Consider the following 26795-nt stretch of genomic DNA (forward strand, 5'->3'; position numbering starts at 1 on the left):
CATATCAAATGCTAAGGAGAAATGAAGGTATGACCAAACCTAGACCACATGTTTAGAAACTGGCCCAAACCATCAAAAGCAGACACTCATTAAGCATTTGTAGTTACTAATGTGGCAAACCTCTTATTTTCTTTAAAAATAGGAAGGTCCTATCAAGTTGAGACTTTAGAGGGAAAAAATGTTAACACCAATCACTGAAAAGCCAATCCATCATTCTAGTAGTACAGCCAAACTATCTCTATTTTCACTATAAGAACATTTTATTACAATGTGTTATTAGTACTATCATATACTTTGTAAATTTTTGGATAATTGCCAAATTTGTGAAGCCCTTTATCAAGTTCCAAATATATGTGATATAAAAGTAAAAAGGAAATAAGCATTTGTTTCTCTTTGAGCATTGCAAAGAAGCTGGATGCATTTTAAACACTGAATTTGAACATATTCACATATGAGGACAAAAAGGCAATAAGCATGTCCCATTTCAATAACATAAAAATTCACATTGTATTAGAAATGAACATTCTAGTACAGATAAATTAATCATAGAAAACTGTTAATTTTTCATTTTATTTAAAGGCTTTGTTTTAAATAATATGGGAATTTATTTTTTTAATATTTATTTTTTAGTTGTAGTTGGACACAATACCTTTTAAATTTATTTTTATGTGGTGCTGAGGATCAAACCCAGAGCTTCACACTTGCCAGATGAACACTCTACTGCTGAGCCACAACCCCAGTCCCTAATATGGACATTTATAATGATAAAATGTATGTATATTGATTAAAATATGAGTATACTGATATGCATACTTTTATGTATATTGATAATCATATTTTTCAGAGTAAATATTTTCTTATATAAATTTATAATTTTATAAAAATATTTTATTATATTTATTTATTTTTTATTTTTTAGTTGTATATGGACTCAATGCCTTTATTTGTTTTTATGTGGTGCTAGGATTGAACTCAGTGCCTCACATTTGTGAGGCACATGCTCTACCACTGAGCTACAACTTCAGCCCTTATAAAAATATTTTTAAGAGTAAAATATTTCTTGTATAAACTAGAATGAATCTCATAAAAATAATGTTTAATAGTACACAAAATATAAAATTTGAAAACAATCATTTACTTTTTAAATAGGGAGATTCAGTAAATGATTTTTCTACTCAACCTAAAACTAACCAAATTTTAAGCTCTAGTTATAATTTGCAGAATAAAATATTCTAGAATAATTCTTGGTTACAAAGTTTAACATGTTCAATTGTATATTAATGCCAATAACTAATAGAATTTTTACCAGAATATATTTTGTCCAGCAATATTACTTTGCAAATTGACACATTTGGAAAGTCCTAAAATAAAAACTAGGTAATACATATATTCATTAATATTCTATGTGTAAAGGATGGCATAAAAACATCTAACCAATTATTTTTCTTAAGAGTAAAATTTAAAGAAAAATGAAATTATAGGTATTTTACTAGCCACATATTTAAATGGAAAAGGTATTATTTATCTACATCTTCTGTCACTTCTAACTTCCTCTATATATCTACACATCAGCATCCTTCTGTCCTATTCATAGTTATTTAGGTATCAATTACATTCCCATTCTCCTTAAGAAAATTTTTTTCTAAGAATCATTGAAGTTTTTCTTATGTAAATTTATAATTTTATAAATATATTTTATTATATTTATTTATTTTATTGGCATTAAAGTTATTCTTTTTTAAAGCTTGAAACAATGAATATAATATTGAAATATTGGGAAAGCATTATAGTCTGCTAGTTGTTAGTACTTTAACCTTTCCATTGACTTATATATCATTATTTCTTTAGTAATTCTGTAGTGTATGAACATATAAGTGTTCATATTTGAATTATGATGAACTAGTGCAATGTTTCACCAAAATTTTAATTAAAGTAGGTTTAGTGGCTCTTTTTGAAAGTGCATAGCTTTATATTTTTAGGAGAGAAATGTATGTTTCCAATTTCTTTCTTAAATCATTTTTACATGCATTTTGATTTAATAAAGAAGAACAATGGGGAATCATTTGAATCAAAAGTGAGATTCAAATCCCTGACTAACCCTGAAGCTAGATAGACTGCCTGATTTTTTAAGAACCAAATTTGTCACTATTGGGCTATTTAAATACTTAGTTTCTTGATCTTATCATTACCAGAAAAATATCATAGTAATATCTAGAATTGTAAGACTCTAATAAAATAATTGACCTAATTGGTTTAAAAACATTTCAACTAAGGATTTGTAATCTGTGTTTATTTCTGTTTTTGACTGACATTGTGCAACACATTTGTCTCCAGATGGCTTGAAAATAGATTATATATCTGCAAACATAACTCTTCTGAAAGTACTTACTTAATTAAATTGTTCATGGCATCTGTGTCATATGCTGTGACTTGTCCAATAATGCTACCCTCCTTTACATCCTCATCGACTTCTATCAAGTAGGAGTGTCTACTGAACACAGGAGGCTCATCTGTGTCTTCCACAGATATTTTGATTACAGCTGTGTCTTTGAAAGGTCCCAGGTGTAAGAATCGGGGATCCGGATGAGTGTTACTTGCATCCACTCTTAAAGTATATAGCATTTTTTTTTCAAAGTCTAAATTCTGAAATTAGATAAAACAAGAAAATATTAGCACAATTTACAAGCCATAACCATAGGTGAAAATTTCTAGATATAAAATCCTGATTTTTTAATGATACAGGCAATTAAGACTAAGTAACTTACACACACACATATGTATATACTTAATTATATATAATATTGTTAATTATATATAAATATTGTATATAAACAAATTTATTTTATATAATATATAAAATAAATTTACAGTTTTTTTTTCCTTTTGCCTCATACTTACTTTTACAGGTTTAACTAAATATAATGGAATATGCAAATAAGATTGATTCACATTCAGTATTGTACTTTGATATTTTTAGGCACAGATAAATGAGACATTCTTTAATGAATATAATGATTAAATATCATTGGCATTAAAGTTATACATAATTAAAACCAGAAGAAAAGTTGACTGATGTAAAATCTTAGAGCAAAATTGTTTATATTTCATTTATTTGACTGTAACATTTGAGTAAAATGTAAAATAATATTGACCTACATTATTCCATTTAAAGTTTCAAAATATTTCCCTAAAATGCATTAAAAATTAATATAATCAACATAAAACACATATCATTTTTATCTTTTATTTATTTATATAAACCATTACAGCTAAAATTAGAACATTTTAAAAACTGTGTGAAATAACAGTGATAGCTACATGCTTATTTTTTCTCCCATAAGAAGAGATTAAACAGGTACTTTTAGTATTAACTTAGTTTGATGGCTGTCTACTACAAATGCAAGCAATTGAGCTTTCAAACCACTGTATAAGTGTGAATGATAAAGATGCTTTACTTATTTGAAGTGAAATCACAACTATTCCCACTTACGTGAAAGGTAGACAGCATATAAAAGACAGAAAAATAAATCCAAGACTTTCCTTCTTTTACTGAGAAGCAAGAATAAACTAAAGAGCACTAAAAAGACACCTCTTTGACAGTTGTAATCCCTTCCTGTGTATCCTTGTCAGTGATGACATCGAACATGTCCGCTCACTCTCCTTCTGCAATGCTGTACTCCACCTCAGCGTTTTCCCCCAAGTCAGGGTCATTGGCTTTTATCCTTCTGAGATGGGTTCCAAGAGGTGCAGACTCTGGAGAACTAAACTAATATGTACCTGTAAATTAAATCAGTACTGCTTTGGCATTTCCTTTTTAGATGATGAAACTGTGTCATTTCTCCTCATTTTTACTTAAATAAATTAATTTTAAATTAGAAGATATTTCCATATTATTGAATTTTAAGCTGTCAGAATTTATAGATTTATTAAGTTAGGAGAAGAATATATAAAGGCAAACAATTTGTAAGTAAGAAATATAAGTTTTGGGAAGCTACTTACAGATGGGAAATGTGATATTAGAATCTAAAATTATTTATTTAAAAGAACATAAAAACCAACTATTTATTGCTTATATGGAGATTCAAAATTATTATCATATATTTTTACATCAATGCAATTGTTTTAAAAATACGTGTTTCTTCTTCTTTTTTTTTTTTTTTTAATCAGGGATAGAAAAACAACTCTGCAGAGATCAATGTTAATGCTCCCCTCACTTTTATTTTTTGTTTATTTGTTTCAAATTTAATGTATTTTTAGTAGATTTTGTTTTGTTTGTTTGTTTATCTTTTCTGTAGACCCACCCATTCAATACCTCACATTCTGTCATTCCTGAAAGTGTTTTAGTTTGTAAGTATTCAAGAATCAATAGGAAAGACGTCCAAAAAAATTAATTAAAGTAAAAAAAAAATACTTTTAAAAATATTTTTATGTGTTGAACAGTATAGTCAAATGCTCTCTACAGTAGTTTATTTTTCCTCTAAATAACAATGTAAGTATTATCTTCAGGATCAGGTTCAAGAAAATCATCCTCCAAATTTAGGAAAAGGAAAATGCCAGTTGTCTCTGACTTCATAGTCTATTCTTTTTCCAGTGTTTGATAGTTAAAAATATAAGCTTATAAGTCCACTGTATGAGTTTAAGTTGTCCTCCTGTGCAAGGTAATTAAATTTTCTAAACTATGAAAACCATGTTTTCATCTATAAAATGAAAAAGAAAATGCTAGCATTTGAATTACAAGATTGTTGTATTATATAAAATCCTGTCTGTAATTCCTTCAGCTCAAGATCTAGTCCTCAGCATTTTATTAGTACTATCATAGTTTAAAATATTTGTTAAGATTCTAACAGATCTTAGAATTACCAAGTGGCAAGACATTAAATAATTTGGCAATTTACAATTTTAGTTTACATTAAAATTATTAGTAAACACTACTAACATTTAATGCAATGTTTAAGTTTCTGTTACCTGGTCTTATTATTCATGTTCTCAGAAAAATTCACTTTTAAAAATTAATCATATGAATATGTTCACCAAAACTGTTGCATCACATATTTCACATTTTGTCAACCTAAAAAATATTTTATTGTTTGAAATAAATATGAATTTAAATCGGACCTCAACTGAGAATTTTAAGGAAAAATTCTTTATCATTTTACACACTGCAGAGTCAAAAATTTTAATCAGATAATTGAAATGTGTTTTTGTAGGACCTCAAGAGATGCAAAATATCCATGTTTTAAAGTGTATCCTAAAATTGTTTCAACCAAAAGGGAATTAAATAATTTAATCTTCATGACTCAACAGCATTGACGTTATTGAATTTTAGTATGCCATCACATGTTTAACAATGTCAGTATCAATACATGCCATCACACACAACCTTGGTAAGTCATGACTCTATAATTCACTATAAAAATATAGAACGTGGCCAATTTAACCCATTTTCATAAATCATTTGATTTCAGAGATGTTAAAATTTAAATTTTTGCTTAGGATCAATTATCAAAGGCTTATAATGCTTATGCACACACATGACAACAGAGACCAGTGTGAGTCATAGAATTTGAATTTAGTCAGGGGCTGGGCACGTGGGCACCTGCCTGTAATCCCAGTGGCTGGGTAGGCTGAGCCATAAGGATCACAAGTTCAAAGCCTGTCTCAGCAATGGTGAAGCACTAAGAAACTCAATGAGACCCTGTCTCTAAAGATAATACAAAATATGGTTGGGATTGTGGCTCAGAGTGCCTCTGAGTTCAATTCCCACTAAATAAATGAATGAATGAATGAATGAATGAATAAATAAATAAATAAATAAATAAATAAATAAATAAATAGGATCCAATCAGATCAACTGCAGAGACCACATTCCAATCAGGAATATCATACAGAATTTAGCATGGGACGTTTTCCAACACTTCAAAAAGTAGAAAAGGATAGTAAAAAGCCCAAACTACAAAAGAACCTCATGTCCTTGTTTTGACCCTTTGCCTACCCAATGAAGAAAATGATACCCATCACTCTCAGTTTGAAAGAAATTGTGCTTCTGTGTGTGTGTGAGTAGAGGGATGGGTTTTGGATTTGATAGTTTGCATAAATTAATAGTGAACTGATAGTGCAAACATTAGATTTAAATAATTGTACGTTTGACAAGTTTTTCAACAAGAGATCACTAAACCTTCCTTACTCTGTGGAAATCGAGGAGGATTGTTGTTTACATCTGTCAGAGTGATGTTCACTGTTGTGGTTCCAGAAAGGCCTCCCATCTGGCCACCCATATCTTTGGCCTGTATAACCACCTGGTACTGCTCTCGACTTTCTCTGCTCATGTCTGGTAATGCAGTTTTTATTATGCCTTTTGAAAAAAAATACAATTAAACCACTGACTTTTAAAATTAAGTTATTTAAGATTCACTTTATATAAGTTAATCATAGCAAATAGATAAAACAGCAGTGTGATTAAGCATATCCTTCAATGCGCAATTAATTCAACATAATTCATAAAACCGAAAGATTTTTCCCATGGGTTTTTCTCCATGAAATCAGTACATCCAGATGTATATAATGAGAAATATACCATGTCATAAGTGTTTTACCTAACTCTGGGTCCACTGAAAAATATGGCTGTCCTTGCAATAAACTGTAGACCACTTTGGCACTATTTCCATAGTTGGCATCGTCTGCATCTGTTGCAGTCACTTGTATAACAGATGTACCTACAAAAAGCCCCCAAATATAAACACGTAAATACTTCCAAATTGGAAAAATGTACTTGTGTACTTGTACTATGCAAAAATTTTTAATAATGCAGTTAGTAGTATTTACTGATAAAGACTAAAATAAAAATTTTAGTAAAATTCTCTAAAAAATGTATACTGATATCTATTTAATTTTATATTACAAAAATTTCTTTATTTTTGGTTAGTAAGAAATCCCAATCCTTTAAAAACTAGAAGTGCTTTAAAAATTAGTTTTAGGAGATAAACAAATGGAATATATTAATTGTTTCACATACATACACTTGTGTGTGTGTATATATATATATACATTTTAATGTATATATACATAAAAATATGTACATATTTTTAACTCAATTGCTATAAAGATTAAAGAATAATTTTGAAATCTTAACTGAAACCTACTATGGATTCCCCTGAGTGAAATGATTTTGTAGAACATTTTAAGTACATTATACACAACTTTTCAAGTTTAATTATATTACTCAGATATTAATATGTTTGAGGACTGAGTGAATTCCTCATTGGTTCTGTCATCTATCCTAATATACCATATATATTATTCACTCATAAACTTCTCTAAGTAAATTGCAGTGAATATCTCTCAATTTTGAATGCATATACTTATGCAAATTTCATTAAATAAATATGATGTCCATTGAGATTAACACTAACAACTCATTTCCCATCAAATCATTTCAATAGTACCCCATTAATTCAGGAACAGTCGTTTATGTTTTCTTAAATTAATTCACATACAATGATAACTTGAATTCACCCACTAAAACCTCTCCTTATCTGTAATGGAATTGATATATCCTGTGACAGGAAACACTACATAGTCACTAGATCCATGTCAATTATAAGATTTATCATTGAAAAGTTATCCAACCTCACCCAAGAGTTTAAACTAGTTTTCTCCTCAGTAATTTTTGAAAGTTCATCTAAGTTGTTTTCTAATTTATATTTAAATTTTTGTTTAATCATATGTGAGTACAAGTGAGTTAAAATAAGAATTGTTTTCACATTTGGATATCATTGAAATATAAATTACTAAGATTTGCTTATATGTTGAAAATTCCATTAGTTACTTCATCAAGTTTTGGACATTTCCTGTGCTACTTGTCCCTTTTGTTTTTTGTAAGTAAACATTTTCATGTTTCACTATGGGTACAGGTAAAAACAATCTTCTGTACATTTTCACTATTTTATATATATATATATATATATATATATATATATATATATATATATATGTCATAATTGGAGACAATAACTTTATTTTATTTATTTAGTTTTTTAATGTGGTTCTGAGGATCAACCCAGTGCCTCACACATGCTAGGCAAGCACTCTACAACTGAGTCACAACCCCAGCCCCACATTTTCACACTTTTTAAATAATATTTTCATGGTGAAAAAGTTTTGCTTGTTCTATTTTATGGGTGTGTGATCTTTAAACTTGTGAAAAAATGCTTGGCCTTAAGAAAAAAGAAAGTTTAGAGAATACAAATCACCCCCATCATGTGACTGAAAAACTAGAACACCCCTATAATATTCACATTCCATCCCTCAGATTCTTGGTAATAGTTAAGTATGCTTTTGAAACTGGTAAATGCTAATGACATGGCTCTAACATTTTATTTATACCAACAAGTTAAGAAAAACAAACACCAATTGTTTTGGTGTACAAGGGATGGATAGTTTTTTCTTTTTCCACAATAATGTAATGATTCTTAACAGTGAACATTATTTAGTAATAAAGTAAAATGATGCACAGTTAAACTAATTTTGCATGTATTTATGAAGACAGGTTAATGTAAAATACACTTTGGCTATTATATCTCTTACTTTTTCAAAATTTCATTTTTCAAAATTTTCTTCATTTTTTTGCATTAAGAATATAAAACATTGGAAAATATAACAAGGACTAGGTGACAATTAAATATCACATTTCTTATTTCAAAAAATTGAGCATGATTTTGATGTTGCTATTTTTGGAAAACTTTTAGAAGAATTTTGTATACAATATCAAGATGCAGAATTTTGCCATCACTTCTTGACACTCGTGCACCTAAAGTCCTTTGTTGAGGCACAGGAGTCTTTCTGAATGTTATCTCTGGAGAACAGAAATGTGGCAGGCATAGGCAGAGTAGAATCAGTCTCAAAAACTGGTGTATTGTCATAGTTCACTTGTTGACAAATCCCAAAGTGGATGAAGAAAAAGTAGTCTTATTATACTGGATTGGATTTTACTGCATTTCAACTGGTTTCCAACATTTCATTAATGTTTGGTACTTTTCCAAAATCTTTAAGCAAACAGATAAAAAAAAAGTCAGTTGACAACATTATGACTATTACTTGTAATTTTAAATTTAAAATTATAAAAATTTATTAAAACATTTAGTGTTTCTGTTTTTCACAGAATAGTGATTGGTTTGGGGAAGCATTGTGTCATAAAATATTCATGATTTAAGAAAATATGATTACAGGTGTTTTCTTTAAGCAAAGCATAAAAAGAGATATCATGAAATTCATTTATCTCTTTTGGTGATTTAATATTATTTAGAATTTATAATTCCTATAGATTGTAGGTGTATTTTATTTTGTGTGTCATTTGTTTCTGGAATAAATTTAATATAAATTTTACTTAAAAAACAGTGATTTTGGGGCTGAGGATGTGGCTCAAGCGGTAGGCGCTTGCCTGGTATGCATGCGGCTGAGGTTTGATTCTCAGCACCACATACAAACAAAGATGTAGTGTCCGCCAAAAACTAAGAAATAAATATTAAAATTCTCTCTCTCTCTCTCTCTCTAAAAAAACAGTGATTTAAATAAACTACAGGAATTGTGCATTACTTGTAAAATATAATAATACCTATATATTTTTCAAACAGTGCACAATTTTTTTCCAATTTAATCTAGATGCAAAAGTAAAGACAAAAGCAAGCAAACAAACATATAAACAAAAGAGGATTACACTGGGTTAAAATCTTTCCTCTCTTTTCTTTGGTGTGTGAAACATCTGGGTTTTCCTAGATGCAGCAAAAAAAAATTCCACTACAGAGAATCATTTCTAAAACAATGAATACTAGTGGGTAAGAAGATATAATCAAGTCACAGCTCTACCTGTGCTATGTTTACCCAAACTGTGCAGTTCTAATGGTCCCTATGGCCACCAACTTTGTCCCAAATTGCATGGCATCTCTGTTGGACTGTGGCAATAGTCTATTTCCCCACTCTCCACGTTGTGCCTGACAATATTTTCTCAACAAAATCTCCAAAATAACCACATTCAAAAGTAAGTTACACCATTTCACTGCTGTCCACAGAACATTCAACTGGCTTCTCATCTAACTTTGAGTGAAATCTAAAATCTATGCAAAATTACCGCATTCCCTTCATCACTGTCACTCCTCTGACCTGCTTCACTTCAACCCTCCAACTGCCCTCCTGACCAACTCCTTTCCAGTTACAAGGACCCTCTTCTTCACCCTGCAACAGAGTTCATCTGCTTCTTTCCTCAAGTCTTTCTGCTTGTTCCCTGTGCCTGGAATGCCTTTTCTGAAGTTAGCAACTTACATAGGCCCTTTGGTTCCTTCAGGTTTTGCTTTGAAATCTCTTCTGATATTTTACATATCCCAACACATGACATGCATTTTATTTATTTGTTATGCATAAATTCTGCCAACCAGCTACAATCTCTTTCAGGAAGGATTTTTTTCTCTTTTTCCTTTACTGCTTTAGTAACAATACATACAACAATATCTTGCTTCAAGTGGATGCTGAATAAATATTTTGAATGAATGAATAAATGCCTGCATAAATTCTAAGTGGATACAAACTTCTGAATATGATTCATTACCTGCTGTGTGTTGTTATGCTAAAGTATTCATCTATGGAAATGCATATTTTTAAATAAAATTCTTAATCCTCATTTATCTTATCATTAGAATATACTTATTTAAAAAAAAATTTGTAGTTGTAAATGGCCAGAATGCCTTTTTTTGTTTTGTTTCGTTTATTTTTATGTGGTACTCAGCGTGGAACCCAGTGCCTCACATATGCAAGGCAAGCACTCTGCTACTGAGCTACAAACCCAGCCCCAGAATATTTTTCTTATTTTAAAATTTTGTGTGGATTTTTAAATTTTTCCAATAGAAATAAATTATGTGTCAAGGATGATAAGACATTTATTTTAGAAAAGTGGCTGGAGAATGAAATGATTGAGTTCTAATTCTCTTATACAGCATGCATTCTAAGTATTCTGGTGTTTATATTTGTGTTTCCATCTATGATTATTCGTTAACAATCTGTTTACTTTTTGTTTTGTTATTTAAAATATTGACAAGCTATAACAAATGTGCTTTAGAAATAATACTAATGGTGAAACAGTAAATCTCCTGAGGGTACTAAATGTCACTGAAACCTCCATAGTGTGTGAAGTCATTCAACATGATTGATGCAAACTCTACTAAAATATTATATGTGATACTTTACATGGAGTTTAGTAATCACCTGATGCACAAAATAGTTGTACATACTAAAGTAATGACTTTATAGAAACTCATATTGTTTGGATTCTAAGTAGCAAAAACATTTAATAAAATGATGTTTGTCTTTTTGTATCTCAGGGTGTGCCAATGGTATATCTAGAAAGTCACTTTTCCTAAGGGAAGGAAAAGTCTGTGTAATGAGTGGTTTCTACTCTTTTCCACCAAAGCATAAAATTTCATTGAAGCAACATTCTCAGTTCATCTATTTTAAGTACATTTTACACAATGATCATTGGAAAAACTATTCCACTGACAAGAATACATAAATGTAGACACTTTTAGTAAACCATCGTTTAATTTGTCCAAAGTTAATTTTCCCTAGGATGTTTTATGTGGCTCGGAGTCTATATGTAGACATGTCAAAGCATTGCTCATTTATTATTAATACCACAATTTTTGCCAGTAACCTGCCTCAAATTACAGAATAATTTTGACTTTAGATTCAACCAATATTCTTTCTTTTAAAGAGACAGAAAAAGAGAGAGAGAGAATTTTTTAATATTTATTTTTTTAGTTTTTTCGACGGACACAACATCTTTGTTTGTATGTGGTGCTGATGATTGAACCTGGGCCGCATGCATGCCAGGAAAGCACACTACCACTTGAGCCACATCCCCAGCCCCTCAACCAATAGACTTTTGATATGGTAAATTAATATATTTTATTGTTTTATTTAGTATTTCATGACTCACAACTGTGCTCCCCACCAACCCTGTGTTCTATGTGCCACTATGCAACATTAAATGATCATTTCATGAATGAGAGCTTACCTTGTTCATATCTACTGCCAGGTTTTCTAAACCTCAACTTTTCTTATTTAAAAGTTATACTACAGGGTGTTAGGTGAATTAATTTTCCAAAACTCACTTCACCAAGATTCAAATCAATTAAAAATTTTGAGTATATCTCCTACAGGGAACATAACATCTACCTTTCATAATTCATTTCAATATCTGAAATCAGATAATTTTAAATTTTTTATTTCACATTATTTCCAATTGTTTTTCATTTCAGTTTTGATATGAAACTTATGTGTATAAATTACTTCCTCATGAATATATAAATCAGAGTACTGTTTAGGTGATTAAACTCTATTGAATTTTCCTCACTAGTGAACTCCATTTTGTAAGCTAGATGTAGATATACCAGCAGATGTTTCTAGAATTAAGTAATACATGTTTTTAAAAACTCTTTCTGGATGGGTATGGTGAGGCATGCCTGTAATACCAGAGGCTTGGGAGGCTGAGTCAAGAGGATTGTGAGTTCAAACCAGCCACAACAAAAGTGAGGTACTAATCAACTTAGTGAGACCCTGTATCTAAATAAGACACAAAATAGGGCTGAGGATGTGTCTCAGTGGTGGAGTGCCCCTGATTTAAATCCCTGATACCCCCTTCCCTGCTCAAAGAACTCTTTCTAAATAGGTTGGACTGCTTGTGATGAAAAATAAAAGCTGTATTTTAGAATATAAAAATACTATTCAGGGGAACTATTGTACTTGTTGGAAATTATAAACTTTTAAAAGTGTCAACAGGATTAAGATAAAAGTAAAATACTTAAATTAATGGAATTTTATAATGTAACTTCCAATTAATAAATTTAATTTTTGAGTAGTCTATTTAAAATCATATTTCCTTATTTTTATCATAAAACTAACATAAATATCATGCAAATTAAGAATCATTAAACCACCCTTTAGCATGTGCATTCCCATATTCCTTTAAATTAGTGCTTTCAATTTTTGACATACACTCTGGATTCTTAGGACCTTTGGTAAGTGTCTGTTCCCACTCAGCATATCTGAGGCAGCACGCATGATTCTCCATTGCCAACTAGCTCACATATCATGCCAACACAGCTTGGTCCCATGCTTTCAACAGAAAATCTGTAGACCAACTCAAACCTAAATTCACCTCTAAAATATATTATAACTTTTTTTCCCCATTTAGTGCTTCAGAAAACAGGTACACATTCTACTATGATAATGATTGCTGCTGGAAGATTAGAACATTATTTCTCAATATTCAAAGTCATTTTGGACACTTTTTTAACCAGAAAGTTTTGACTCAAGTCAGCATACTCTAAAACAATTTCCCTTATAATCATAAACATAAATATATAAACTATGATTTCTTGTATAAGCACATTTTAGATAATTTGTCTCACTGGGCTTCTATAATTTTTATAATCACAAGATTTCATTATTCTCTGTAAATACTTATCACACATATTAATTCCTCAAAAATCTTCAAATTTTATCATTAAAACACTCAAAAAAAGCAGATCACAGGATACAATAGTGGGTATTTTGGAAAAACTCAATTACTAATTAAGTCATCATACATCACAGATGATTACTTAAGCTACAATCCATCTTTGGCTAATAAAAAGAATTAATCATTCTTCAGTCAATTGGCTATGTTGATTAGAATCCTAAAGTATTAGTTTTTTTTAACCACCATTTATAATAGTAATAAAAATGCTAAAGATTATTGAGACCAAACTGAAGCCTGTATAGTCGTATAACTTTAATGCTTTTAGTATTTCATACAACAAATACGGTCTAATGAAATTCAAGACTGAAAAATAAAGGAACACTTTTCAGGTATATTGGTATAATTAAAATGAGTTGATGCATACTAAATACTTCCTTTTTATTCAAATGGTGCCATTTTATGCATCTTGGATAAAGCACAATTTGAGATAATTGAATCAAAGCATTACACAAAGGACACAAATAAAATGAGTCCATATGCTTGATCATATTTTCCAAGACTTTATTATACATTACTTAATGTGCTTTAATGCCTTAGAAAATATATAGTTCTATACTGAATATTTATCACTCTATTTTAAATATTCTGCATATGCATTTCTGTTTAAATTATAATGCAATGTCTTATACCTTGCATGCAAATTTAGTAATATAGGGATTAATGCAAAGTGTTCAATGAATATTATTGTTAAAATTGACTGAATATTGTTATTCTGTCTAAAATATTTTATTAAGAAGGAAACTTGATTCCCTTCCCTAAAACAAAACAAAAATATTGTATGCATAATCCTATTTGTATGTAACATGACAGAACTCACATAAGACATTTTTCAAACTAGTGATCAATGCATCTTTGTTGAATAAAAAAAATATACAACACAAGGTTCATTAGTCTCAGATAAGTTATCAAACATTTTTGATTGCTATGCTTGCTATCAATGCAGAAAAAATTCCAAAAAGCTCCCATTTCTTGCTATTCTCTGTTTAAAATTTTCCTTCAAGCAAAACTGTTTGAAATTAGTTTTATTCCTGGGAATGTGACCTGCACACAAACTGGCAAAGCACTTCTCCAGCTGTACTATGAACTAACATCTTCATATTGTAATTTTCCAGCCATGTACAACCCACATAAATTTGTAGCACTGAGTAGATAAAGCATATGGCAGAGGTGAAGAGGAGCCTTGGTGAATGAAGCACATAACTTGGAGTGGTCATTATCTCTAAGATTCCTGCTAATAAGCTTAGGAACAGTGTCCAAAAGTTCTTCCTGCTCTCTGCACAACCTTTTTAACTCAGCAGCAAATGTGACAGTCCCAGATGTAACTTGATCCACGACCATGTTAGCAGTGCCAATACAGCTGTGACATTACACCTGCTCCTTTCAGGAAGCCTCATTTTACTGTAGCTGGGATTTATTTCATTACGTGAAAACTGGTAGCAAGAATGCTCTCAGGGTAACTTAAAGATGCTCAGATAAAAGCCATCTGGTACCCCATTTTCTTTGATCCAGGACTTGAAAGATTGTGTAAACAATGAATAAAGAAACAAAGAGAATTTCAGAGTTGTTTTGGAGTTTGCACCCAGAATGAATTATTTCTCATTGAAAACATTAATATTAGAACACCAATGAAAAGATAAACAAAGTTGGAAGCCACTACTAAGGATCTTTTCTAAGTCACTTCAATGAAGACCTTTTGTATATGTACTAAGCCACTATATTCTTTAATATGTTCTACTGTGGAAATGTATAGAATATGTACTATATTGAAATTAACAACATTTTAAGACGTTTTCACTCTTAAACTAAAAGTGCAAAATATTTTGACACTAATTTGTGAAGATGAGTAAAAAATACAAATATACAAAGATAAACAAATGTTCATTAAAATTCTACTTAAATTAAAAGGATACATGTTGCTGTCAACATGAGGATAAACACAGTAATCATCAGACAGACCTCGAGGCATGAATTTGTGATACAACTGGGTTTAAGCAACAAACAAACAAAAACGAAAAATATATTAGCATGATTTTTTAATTCTAATTATGCTTTAGGATATGCCCAATACTAAACTGAACTGCTCATTAGTTGATCACCTGTCCTTTCCCTATATGGAAGCTCATTCCATAGAAAAGAATTATCTACTAAATGACATTCTGTGGTTGAAATATAAAATTGGAATAATACCATGTCAGCTGAAGGTCATTTTCTTCATGGAAGACAGGATTAGCATATAAAGTACTTCTTATTTATTATAATGCTCATCTCAATGCTAAATTATAATTTCATCATATTTTTCAAGTAAACAAACAATTCCAGATTTATTTCCTTTTTTCTATTTATTTATATATATTATATATTCATTTATTTATCTATTTTATTTCTTAAAGTTATCAATGCCTAGATATAGACACTAGACTACAAAAACTGTTATTAGGTACATAAATATTTGAAGTATTAAACTATAGTATGTTGTACAAATCAATGAACCATTCTTTTAAAATTTTTGTTCTTGTTCTTTGCATCTCAGTGGGATGTGTTCAGAATATCCATTCTATAAGATGTGTCATCAATACTCAGAATGGTTCTTTCAGCAGTGTCTATGGAGTACTTTTTCTTACACCATCAAGTCTGCCATATAGGAACTGTCAAATGTAAAAAAAAACTGAAATGTCTTTTACCACCTAAGAATTAACAATGTAAAAACATGAAGGAGTACCTAATTTAAACATCAGTGGTCTAATGAATTATTTTGATGGAATTTATATCCAAAATGATCCAAAGGAAAGAAAAAAATAGAGTGCCAATATGTGTGAACTGTATATGTGTTAGGTTTGCCAACAACTGTAAGAGTTAAATTCAGCTATGACAACACAATGGAGTGGAACTGTGTTTCATGAGTGGGAATAATGTGGCAGATATAGGTACAGAGACATGAATAGAGGAAGAACATTACAGAGCTCCAAGAATAAAATGCAGTCTGTGCACTAATTTAATTAAATTCACTTTTCTTAGATGCATAAGCTCAAATTTAGGCCCAGGCCTATAATAATGTGGAGCCCAAATATACTAATAATTAAGACAAAAATTTTCTCTTACTCATGGTTGTGTAATGCGTTTCATGGACACTAGGTATTTAGCTTCTGTGGGCTTTAAAACAAAATGTATATTACAACTGCATTCATAGAAATACATATGCATTAATAGATATATGTATATAGTCGTATAACTTATATATGACTATATGTCTTTATTTTTCTTAGAGGTTTGCTTAGTTCTTGGATTTTAAAAGAAATTAAAACATTTGCATGGGTCTCTAAAAGTATTGCAAGCACTCAGATCTATGCCTAAATGGGGAAGTTGACCCTGATTTTTAGTAGCAAATTTTATCATGGATTTTGAGCTGTCTCCAAACAGCATAAGATATTTTTCTTCTATGGGATAATCTGAAGGGTATGGAAAGTTTCAAGAGTAATGTTATATGAGGTGTTCAATTCAAACAGTGTTATAACTAGAAATATACTTGGGTCACCAATTGCATCTGCACTCTTTATAAATTCTCTACATAATTTAGTAATGAACAGATGTTACTATGATTAAAGCTTATCTAGAAGACACTCCAGCCCAAAGTGACCTGCTGCATCTTGGGGAAAGTGTATATCATTTTATGGAGGTGAGGGGGTACACATCCTAATGACCTTCAATGGACTGAGCTCATCAAAGAAAATATTTCAACGTCACTTTAATTTAAGTTCCTGCATTTTCCCATAACCAGGAACATGTAGTAGTAGATACTTGCAGCAAGCTCAATGGGAAGAAAATATGGAAAAAAAGTTCATTGTTATTTAGACAGAGTTTTGTCATTTTCTTTTTCCTATAAATTAGATGGAATGAGAATAAATAGTAGAAAGGTAAGGATATAAATTAGATGGAATGAGAATAAATAGTAGAAAGGTAAGGATATAAATTAGATGGAATGAGAATAAATAGTAGAAAGGTAAGGATCTATCTCAAGGCCAATTTTCTAGAAAGGGGAAAACCTGCATCCTTTCAATAGCTCTCTCGGTTATTTTTTTTTTTCAAACATGTATCTTCATCTTTTTCAGCATATTCTGTTCATGATTAGCATTTGCCTTGGATCACGGCAGTTTTATCTAATAATGAAACTTTAAAATACAGAATATCTAATTTTATGAATTAAAGGGGAGGAAGGAAAATGAATAAGGAAGAAAAAATCATCAGTGGCATATGAAGAGGAGCAGAAAACAGAATAGTAAGGAAGTGAACGCTTTGTCTAGTTGGAGATGTCAATCCGCCATCGTAGCTGTAGTAGGGCCCACTCAATTTAACTTGTGCATTTTACTTTCGGATTCTAATATAAACTAACCAGACCTTCTGAATAGGGAGAATATGTGCAGAAGACAGCACTCCCTAAAACTGTCTGTGAAGGCATCAATACTCTGACAGTGGAACAGTAAAGTGTCATTACAAGAGATGGGAGGAACGAAACCAATAATCAATAATCTCTGTGAAGACAAATATACTCATGAAACTTAGGCAAACAAAAATATGTAAAAAGTATAACACATCATGACTTTACCTCAGTTCAATATTCAAAAGTCAATCATTTAAATCATGTTATCAACAAATTAAGAAAAACTCTGACCACTTCAGGAGATGAAGAAAAAATGCTTCATAAAATTCAACATCCTTCATAGTAAAATTTCTCCATCCCACAGAGAGCACTTACAGTATCCCACAGCTAGCACACTTAGTGGGAGAACCTACGTATTTTCCTCCAGCTGATGAAGAACCAGGTACAGGTGTCATTTCTCACACCTTGCATTCAGCTTTAAACTGATGTTCCTCCACAAAACAGTAAGTTAACACAAAATAGTAATAAAAATCATACATAGAGAAAAAAGAAAACTGTTTCATCCTAAATATAAGAAATCCCAGATAATTTGCTTTAGAAACACTAGATTTAATCACAGATTTAGCAAGTTGACAAATACAAGATGAAACAAAAAACATTAATTATAGTGTCAAGTAATTGCAATCTCACAATTGTAAACTGAAATAAGAATAAAAGTATAATTTACCTGAGACCAAAAAGACAAGAAATATTTAAAATGGAATACAAAAAAAAATATGCAAGATCTTTATGCTGAAATTTTCAAGCCCCTACAAGAAAGTAAAAATTTAACAAAGAGATGTTTTATTTTTAAAATATTTATAATTGGGAAAGCTTAATATGTCAGTTTCAAAAGACTAAAGTAAAATTCAAATTTTAATAATTTTAGAAATAAAACTCATTTTTGTTTTTTAATTGTTAAAACTTTCTTAGATATGGTTCTTAAAAGGTATTTCTAAAATTAAAAAAAAATGACAAATTTGACCATCAATATTAAATGCCTTTTGGGCTGAGATTGTGGCTCAGTGGTATAGTGCTCTCCTAGCATGTGTGAGGCCCTGGGTTCGGTCCTCGGCACCACATATAAATAAATAAATAAAAGGTATTTCGTTCACCTACAACTAAATATATATATATATATATATATATATATATATATATATATATATATATATATAATATTTATTAGAAAAGCTAAATGCCTTAATAAAATGAGAATACAATTCATAAACTTGTAGAAAACAATTGCAAAATTCTATTCTGTGAAAGCATTTATCCACATTATATAAAGGAAACATAAAAGCCAATAATTAAAAAAAACAAAAACATGCAAAAGACTTGAACAGACATTTCAACAGATAATGCAGATGACAAACAAGCACATAAGTAGATGCTCAGCATTCATTATTGTGAGTAAAAATTAAAAGTACAATGCATACCACTGCACTTAATAAAATAGCTAAAGCAAAAAATTTAAAAAACATTATTAAGTATTCGCAAAAATATAGAGCAATTGATACTACTATACCTTATGAGTAGGAACAATATATCATAGCTACTTCTGAAAAGAAATTTGCTTTGTTCTGTTTATCATGTTACATATGTACCAATCACTCAATATTATCAGGCTACATATTTTAAAAAAGAATAATTAAAATAAAACTCTATGCAAGTAAAGTGTACCTACTTTACTCAGAATCATAAAACAATGGAAACAATCAAAATATTTTCAAATGGATGAATGGATAAACAATATTAGTGTATCCACACTACAATAAATTGAATGAACTATTGATACATGCAACCACATGCATGAATCTTAAATACACTAAAAGAAGACATCAAACTCAAAAATTATATATAGTATATGATTGCATTCATATGACATGCTTAAAAAAGCAAAAATATAGAGATACAACACAAATCTGTAATTTCCCTCCCAGTCTAGTAAACTTAAAATACTACAAGAGAATTTGGGAGGGGGATATGGAAATATACTTTGTCTTGACTGTAGTCATAAGAAAATAGGAATTTGGGCTGTGGATGTGGCTCAAGCGGTAGTGTACTTGCCTAGCCTGCGCAGGGCGCTGGGTTTGATCCTCAGCACCACATAAAAATAAAATAAAGATGTTGCGTCCACCGAAAACTAAAAATAAATATTAAAAAATTCTCTCTCTCTCTCTCTCTCTCTCTCTCTCTCTCTCTCTCTCTTTCTCTCTCTCTTAAAAAAACAGAAAATAGGAACTTGTCAAAATTCATAGAACTTTAATTTAGGAAGGATACCATTTATTCTATTTGAATTTTATACTGATATGAATGGCCAACAGGTTATGATATGCTTTTCAATATCAACCAACATCAGAGAAATCAAATCAAAACCACAATGAGTCATCATCTCCCATCTGTTAGGATGGTTATTCTATAAAAGGATGTAAAAATTTTTAAAAATGTATTTACCTTCACTACATTCTCCTTTATCAAATATTGAATATTTTAATAATTTAAAACTTTTAAGATTATGCAATTTGATAAATTATACAGAACACAAGACCTACTAAATATTAATTACATACCTAAATTAGTAGTCTGCAGAAAAAGTAGTCATTTTAAATTTTTATTTTAATCAATGCTTCCTTTATTCTACTCTGAGAAACTGTTGTTCAAAAGAAAAAATTAAATTGCCTTAAACTTATACTCTGTCTTGTTTCTTGAAATTCTTTGATTCTACTTATCACTTGTCAAAACAATGGACTACACTTAACACCTAACATCATGCCAACCATCTTGTTTAAATTTTTTTTCCATAACCTCATTAGAACTTTATATACTTAGCGAGGCCTGAACAACCTGAGTTTCAGCAAACAAGGAGTCAGTGCAGTAGTGCATAAAATATTAGGCTCTGAAAGCCCATGCCTGCTTAGGGGAGTGTCTAATTTAATAAAGTGTTCATAGATGTCAGCACACTGGCTCATCAGACTTGTGTTGATGTCAATGCCTGAAGCACAGAGACTCCTACTCCTAAGTAGATGACTGAAGTAAGATTGCATTCTCCCTTGGAGACAGACACAAGGATGGGAGAGTTATTCTCAAAGCACCTTAGATTTACAAGTATCTGATGGAACAAACAAAAATAAGAAAAGGCAAGTCAACAAGGGAAATGAAGTTGACAGGGTTGCATTATTCATTAAAAAAAAGTTATGAAAGATACCACCAGGCTTCTATTGTTCCCACTTTATTCACACACAAATTTTCTAGCATAAATTATAAATAAGGAATAATATTTTTATGACATATTGACTAAGGTTACTAACAACTAACAACCTTCTGTAAATCCCCAAGAAGTTTAAGCAATATGGGTAAGAATTCCATACAGAATAAATTTTACTTTATTGTCTAGGGATGAACATTAGTTGTTCTATTTTAGATTATTCTGAAAAAGTGAAATGAAAGATTTCTCAAGAGAAGTTGAATTATGTGTCATCCAAAAAGAACATCTCATCTTAGACTATACAAATTAAAGTTTTTGTTTCACATTAAATAAAAAACAAATATTCTGTAATTTCCATAAAATTGTTTTATTAATACTTTGAATATTTTATATCCTAGCCTGATCTAAATATTAAAGATTATCTGGTGATAAATAGTTCTTGACTATATTATTAAAAAGATAATTTTATATTTTAAATGGGGCCTTCTATTATTTTTATTTGATAGTATCAAGCCTGACTGAATTTTCTTAATCCTTTACAGTTTGCTATTGAAATATCTTTGATATAAAATTTTACTATTAGGAGAAAGAATATGAAAGTGTATGTAAGATAATATTTTTTATTTTTAATAGTAGTTTGGCCATATTCTTATGAGACACACTAAATTGAGTGAGCTTATATCTCATTAAAATTTTGATTTGCAATTCCCTGATTGCTAACTATAACGAACACTTTTTCATATAACTATTGGTCATTTGTATTTCTTCTTTTGAGACCAGTCTATTCAAATTATTGGGCATCTTTAAATAGGATTATTGATTTTTTGCTTTTGTTAAGTTTTTTTTTTGAGTTCTTTAAATGCTTTTACTATTAATCCTCTGTGAGATAAATAATGGACAAATATTTTCTCCCATTCTGAGGGTTGTTTCTACACTCTTGATTTCTTAACTGTGCAGAGGCTTTTAGGTGTGACATAATCCCATTTGTCAACTGTAACTTTTGGAAGAAAATGGTTGCCTGTGCTAACATCTCAAAGTGTTCCCCCTTCTTTATAGCAGTTTCAAATTTCCAGGTGTTAAATTGAGGCCTTTGATATGTTTTGAATTGTTTTTATACAGGATAAGAGAGAGCAGCCAAGTTTCAATCTTCTCAATGTGAATATCCTGTTTCCCAAGCACCATTTGTTAAACAGACTGCTTTCTCCGATATATGTTTTTGATTCATTTGTTAAGAAACCGTTGGCTGTAGATGCATGGGTTTATTTCTGGATTCTTGATTCTGTTCCATTGGTCTATTCATCAACTTCTATGTAAATAACATTCTTTTTTGGTTACAATAGCTGTATAGTATGTCTTGAAGTCAGGTATTCTAATGCCTCCACTTTTGTTTTTTTTATTTTCAAGATTGCTTTGTATATTTGGAGTTTTTGTGCTTCCTTGGGAATTTTAGAATTTTATGTTTTGTGAAGAATGTCATTGAGATTCTAATGAAGAGTGCATTGCATCTGTAGATAACATGGGGAGATTTAAGAATATTAAATCTTTCAGTCTGTGAACACAGAAGATCTTTCCAACTCTGAATTTCTTCAGTGTTTATAATTTTCATTGCATAAATATTTTCTACCTTAATTAATTTTGTTCCAAACATTTTGGTTGTTGATTCCTATATTTGTTTATATTCTAGCTATTATAAATGGGAAGATTTTGTAATTTCTTTCTCAGCAAACTAATCATAGATGTATAGAAAATTACTGATTTCACATGAGGGACATTTTATCCTGCTACTTTACTGAATTCATTTGTCTGTTGTGATGGTGGAGTCTTTAGGTATTTCTATGTATAGAATCATATCATTTGCAAATAATAACTTTATTTTTTTTCTTTTCTATATGTATGCCTTTTATATCTTTCACTTGCCTCATTGCTCAGACTAAAATGTCTACTTCTATATTGAGTAGCAGCAGTGAGAATGGACATCCTTGTCTTACACCTTTCTTAGTGGGAATGAGTTCATTTTTTTTAGCATGCACTGTGATATTTTTATGGGCTTGTCATATATAGCCTTTATTAGGTTGAGATGTATTATATTTCAATATTGAATTTGTTCTTAGCTTTTATGATAAATGTAGTTGAATTTTATCAAGTTTTTTAAAAAAATATCTATTTATATGATCATTTGATTTCTATACTTTATTCATTTCATTATTACATTTATTGATTTGAATATGTTAAACCTTGCATCCCTGGAATGAAACTACCTTAATCATGCTGTATGATCTTTTGGATGTGCAACATTTTAAAAGTTATTAAAATTTGTGCGTTTTAAAATTTCCCAAAATGTGTGGGTGGCTATGACCCATTTATAATAACATTATTCTTTGGGTGGGAGGCTCCAAGTGTGTGGACAGAAGAAAGGGTGAGGACATGATCCTGAGTTTCAAATTGTATTTTCTTTGGCTTATTTGTAGAATAAATGCCTTGAAAGTCAGTAATTACTAAATTTGTAATGCTTTACTAAAAACTTTGGTGTGGAGATAACTGAGGACAAAAGGTAGGAAAATTCTCTTCCTGCCATGAGGAAAGAAACAAAAAAAAGATAAGTGCTTGTTATGGTTTGGATGTGAGGTGTCCCCAAAAAGCTCATGTGCGAGAAAATGCAAGAAGGTTCAGAGGAGAAATAATTGGGTTGTAAGAGTCTTAACCCAATCAGTGATTTAATACCCCAATAGAGATCAAGTGACTGGTATCTGAAGTTGTAGAGTATGGCTGGAGGAGGTGGAAATTTGGGGGTGGCTTTGGGTATATATTTATAACTGGCAAATGGAGAATCTTTCTCTCTGCTTCCTGATCACCATTTGAGCTGGTTCCCTCTGCCACACTTCTCTGCCATGTTCTTCCTGCCTCACCTGCATCCCTGAGGAATGAAGCCACTGTCTATGGACAGAGATCACTGAAACTGTGAGCCCTCATATAAAATTTTCCTCCTTACAATTGTTCTGGCAGATACTTTAGTTTTAGCAGCAAAAAATCTGACTAAAACAATGCGGAAGAATCATCCACAGAAAAGCAATAATATGCAGATGATCCAACAGTGTCAGACCACTGAGTCTTGACTCTTTATTACTCCTCTGTTTCTCTACTTTCCTGAGGTTTGGTCAAAGGGTGAGGAGAAAAAGATGCTCAGATTGCGTGGAGATAAGAAGTGATTGATGCAGGTGTCCAGGTGGATGATTTGAAGGGCAGCCTCAAGAGTGCTGTACCAGCTTTTCATTCCGACAAGAACAACTTAGAAGCAGAAAGATTTGTGTTCAGCCAGCTCCATTCCTCTGGGATTGAGGTGGGACAAAAAAAAATTATGTCAGAATCATGTGGTACCAGACAGCTGCTAAGCTCATAGAATCCAGGAAACAGAGAGAGAGCACAAGACAGAGAATGAGAGGAAAAAGTTGAAAGGAAGACATTCCTTTCCAGGACATGCCCTCAATGACCTACTTCCTCCAAAGAGGATTCACCTCCTATTGAATCTTTGAGCTATCAGTGGGACTAAAGAATGACCCTCAGAATGGGACATGATGTGGACTTCATGATGAGGCCAGGGCCCTTGGAATCAACTCCTTTCACCTCTGAATTGTTACATCTACTAACCCAGGAGGTCTTGGGAGTCATTCCAGATCCAAATCATAACAAGCCCTGTGCAACCCAGTGTGTGATGAATATGTAACTGAATAAGCCAGAACAAAAAATGGAAGGGAGCGACATGAAGACAAAGATAGTAGAAACCACATATTTCAACCTCAGATGATGAAAGGATAGGTCTACAACTTATTGAGCATATCACACTACATCAAAAGCCAACAGAACTCTAAAAGAATTTGTCAAAATTTTCACCCCAAAATTCTGGCAGTACAAGTGTATAAAGAGATTAGACACTGTGAAGCAGAGACCAACAGGAACTCAAGATAGCATGTGCCATCACTGCAAAGCTAATGCTAATTTTTCTTTGAAGTTTTGATTTCTGGTTTTCCCCAATTTCTCTTTCCTTGTATACACATTTGCCATCCTGGCTTCAGTCACCCCCACCATGTTTGAAAGTCTCCTAATTATCTGTGTCAGCTGACTTTACCTCAATGTTCAGATGCCCATCAGAATTACTGATTTTTCAGTTACAGCCTGTCAGATATCCATTCACTTCTTTCCCCACCAATCCCAGAGTTTAGGATATAACATCTGGTAACTCTTACAGTACTGGCCAGAAGAGCAGCGAGGGGAACCCTGCTGGGGTTACCAGTACCCCCATAGAGCTGTGAACCAGCTAGGAAAATAAATTTTTTTAAAAAAATAATCACTGAGGAATAAAAGACAAAGACAGAAATTAGTTTTAGAAGTGGGATCCCTGTTAAATCTTCCATCTTTGATAGGAACTGGAACTGAAAAAAAGGAAAAAGGACCTAATGCTTTATATAAGGGAAAAAATATCAAAATGTTTCAGTATTGCAGGCTTCTTGAGGAAAGCAGGATAAGGATGGGAAAACAAGACTGTTCATGGCTGGCCGGTTTTGTCCATTTGTGAGCAGCTGCATTTGAACCTAGGACTGTGAGCTAATGCAGGGTACCACTATGATCTGGGCTTTCTCCAACTGGAGAATTTCACCCATGAGTTCTCAGAAAAGTAGCCTCACTGCCTTATGTTGGCTCAAACAAAGCCATAATTTATACATGGCCTCCAACAGAACCCAGTACAAGTCATTTAGTGACATATTTTAAAGGGGTCCTGGAAGCAGAAATGTTCCATATTATCACAGATACACTGGAGAATTTTTGCAAGTCAATCCTTTTTTGAGGACTTAATTGTATTTTTAGACAGTTTTAGAAAATAAAATTTTATACTTGGGTAATAATTACCTGTCAATCATTGAGCCAGGAACTTTAAAATATGCTAAGTTAATTTTTATAATACTGTGAAGTAGATTATTAAATACTTATAAAAGGGGAAAGTAAGGAAAAGAATTCTAACTATTCACGTGTTGGACTATAGCAAAGAATATCATATTAAATAGCTTCTTAAATATAAATTGAATTTTTAAAACTTAATTCCAATAAACAGTAGTTTTAGAGTCCATTTCAAAATTGTATTGACTAAGATCATCTGTATTTTGGCTTTCATTATGCTAATTATTTTTGATTAAATTTAGAGACAGATATTTAAATATTAATATGGGATTTTTTTCATATTATAAACGTGAATGTTTGGCCTCTATTTCAAAAAAACACATGAATAAAACATCAGGTTTTCTATGAATGGCAATGTTAAACAGCTCTACCAAATGGAATTATGATCCCTGAATAAAGAGATTATGTATTGATATAATTTATTTCTAGTGAAATCTTTTTATTAACATCAATAAATATTTTCTGGAAATATTCTCATGCTGAATTTTATTTTCCTGAGTCCAAACTCTCAAGAAGGTTTTAAGTGCCTGTTCTTATGTGCATTTGGAGATTTGGGAAAAATGTTTTAAAATCTGAAAGATGTAGAGAAATGAAAACTAACAGGTTATTATGCTGAAGAAAAAAAAATCCCTACACCTGTATTTGATTTTCTGTTAATA

At 31.0% G+C, this 26795-nt stretch overlaps 1 pseudogene; it reads right to left on the reverse strand.

Annotated features, from left to right (window-relative positions):
* LOC143386219 (cadherin-9-like) overlaps positions 1-26795 on the reverse strand; it is a 51612-nt pseudogene that overhangs the window by 19551 nt on the left and 5266 nt on the right.

Source organism: Callospermophilus lateralis, unplaced genomic scaffold, assembly GCF_048772815.1.
Source record: "Callospermophilus lateralis isolate mCalLat2 unplaced genomic scaffold, mCalLat2.hap1 Scaffold_107, whole genome shotgun sequence".
In the NCBI taxonomy this organism is placed as follows: Eukaryota; Metazoa; Chordata; class Mammalia; order Rodentia; family Sciuridae; genus Callospermophilus; species Callospermophilus lateralis.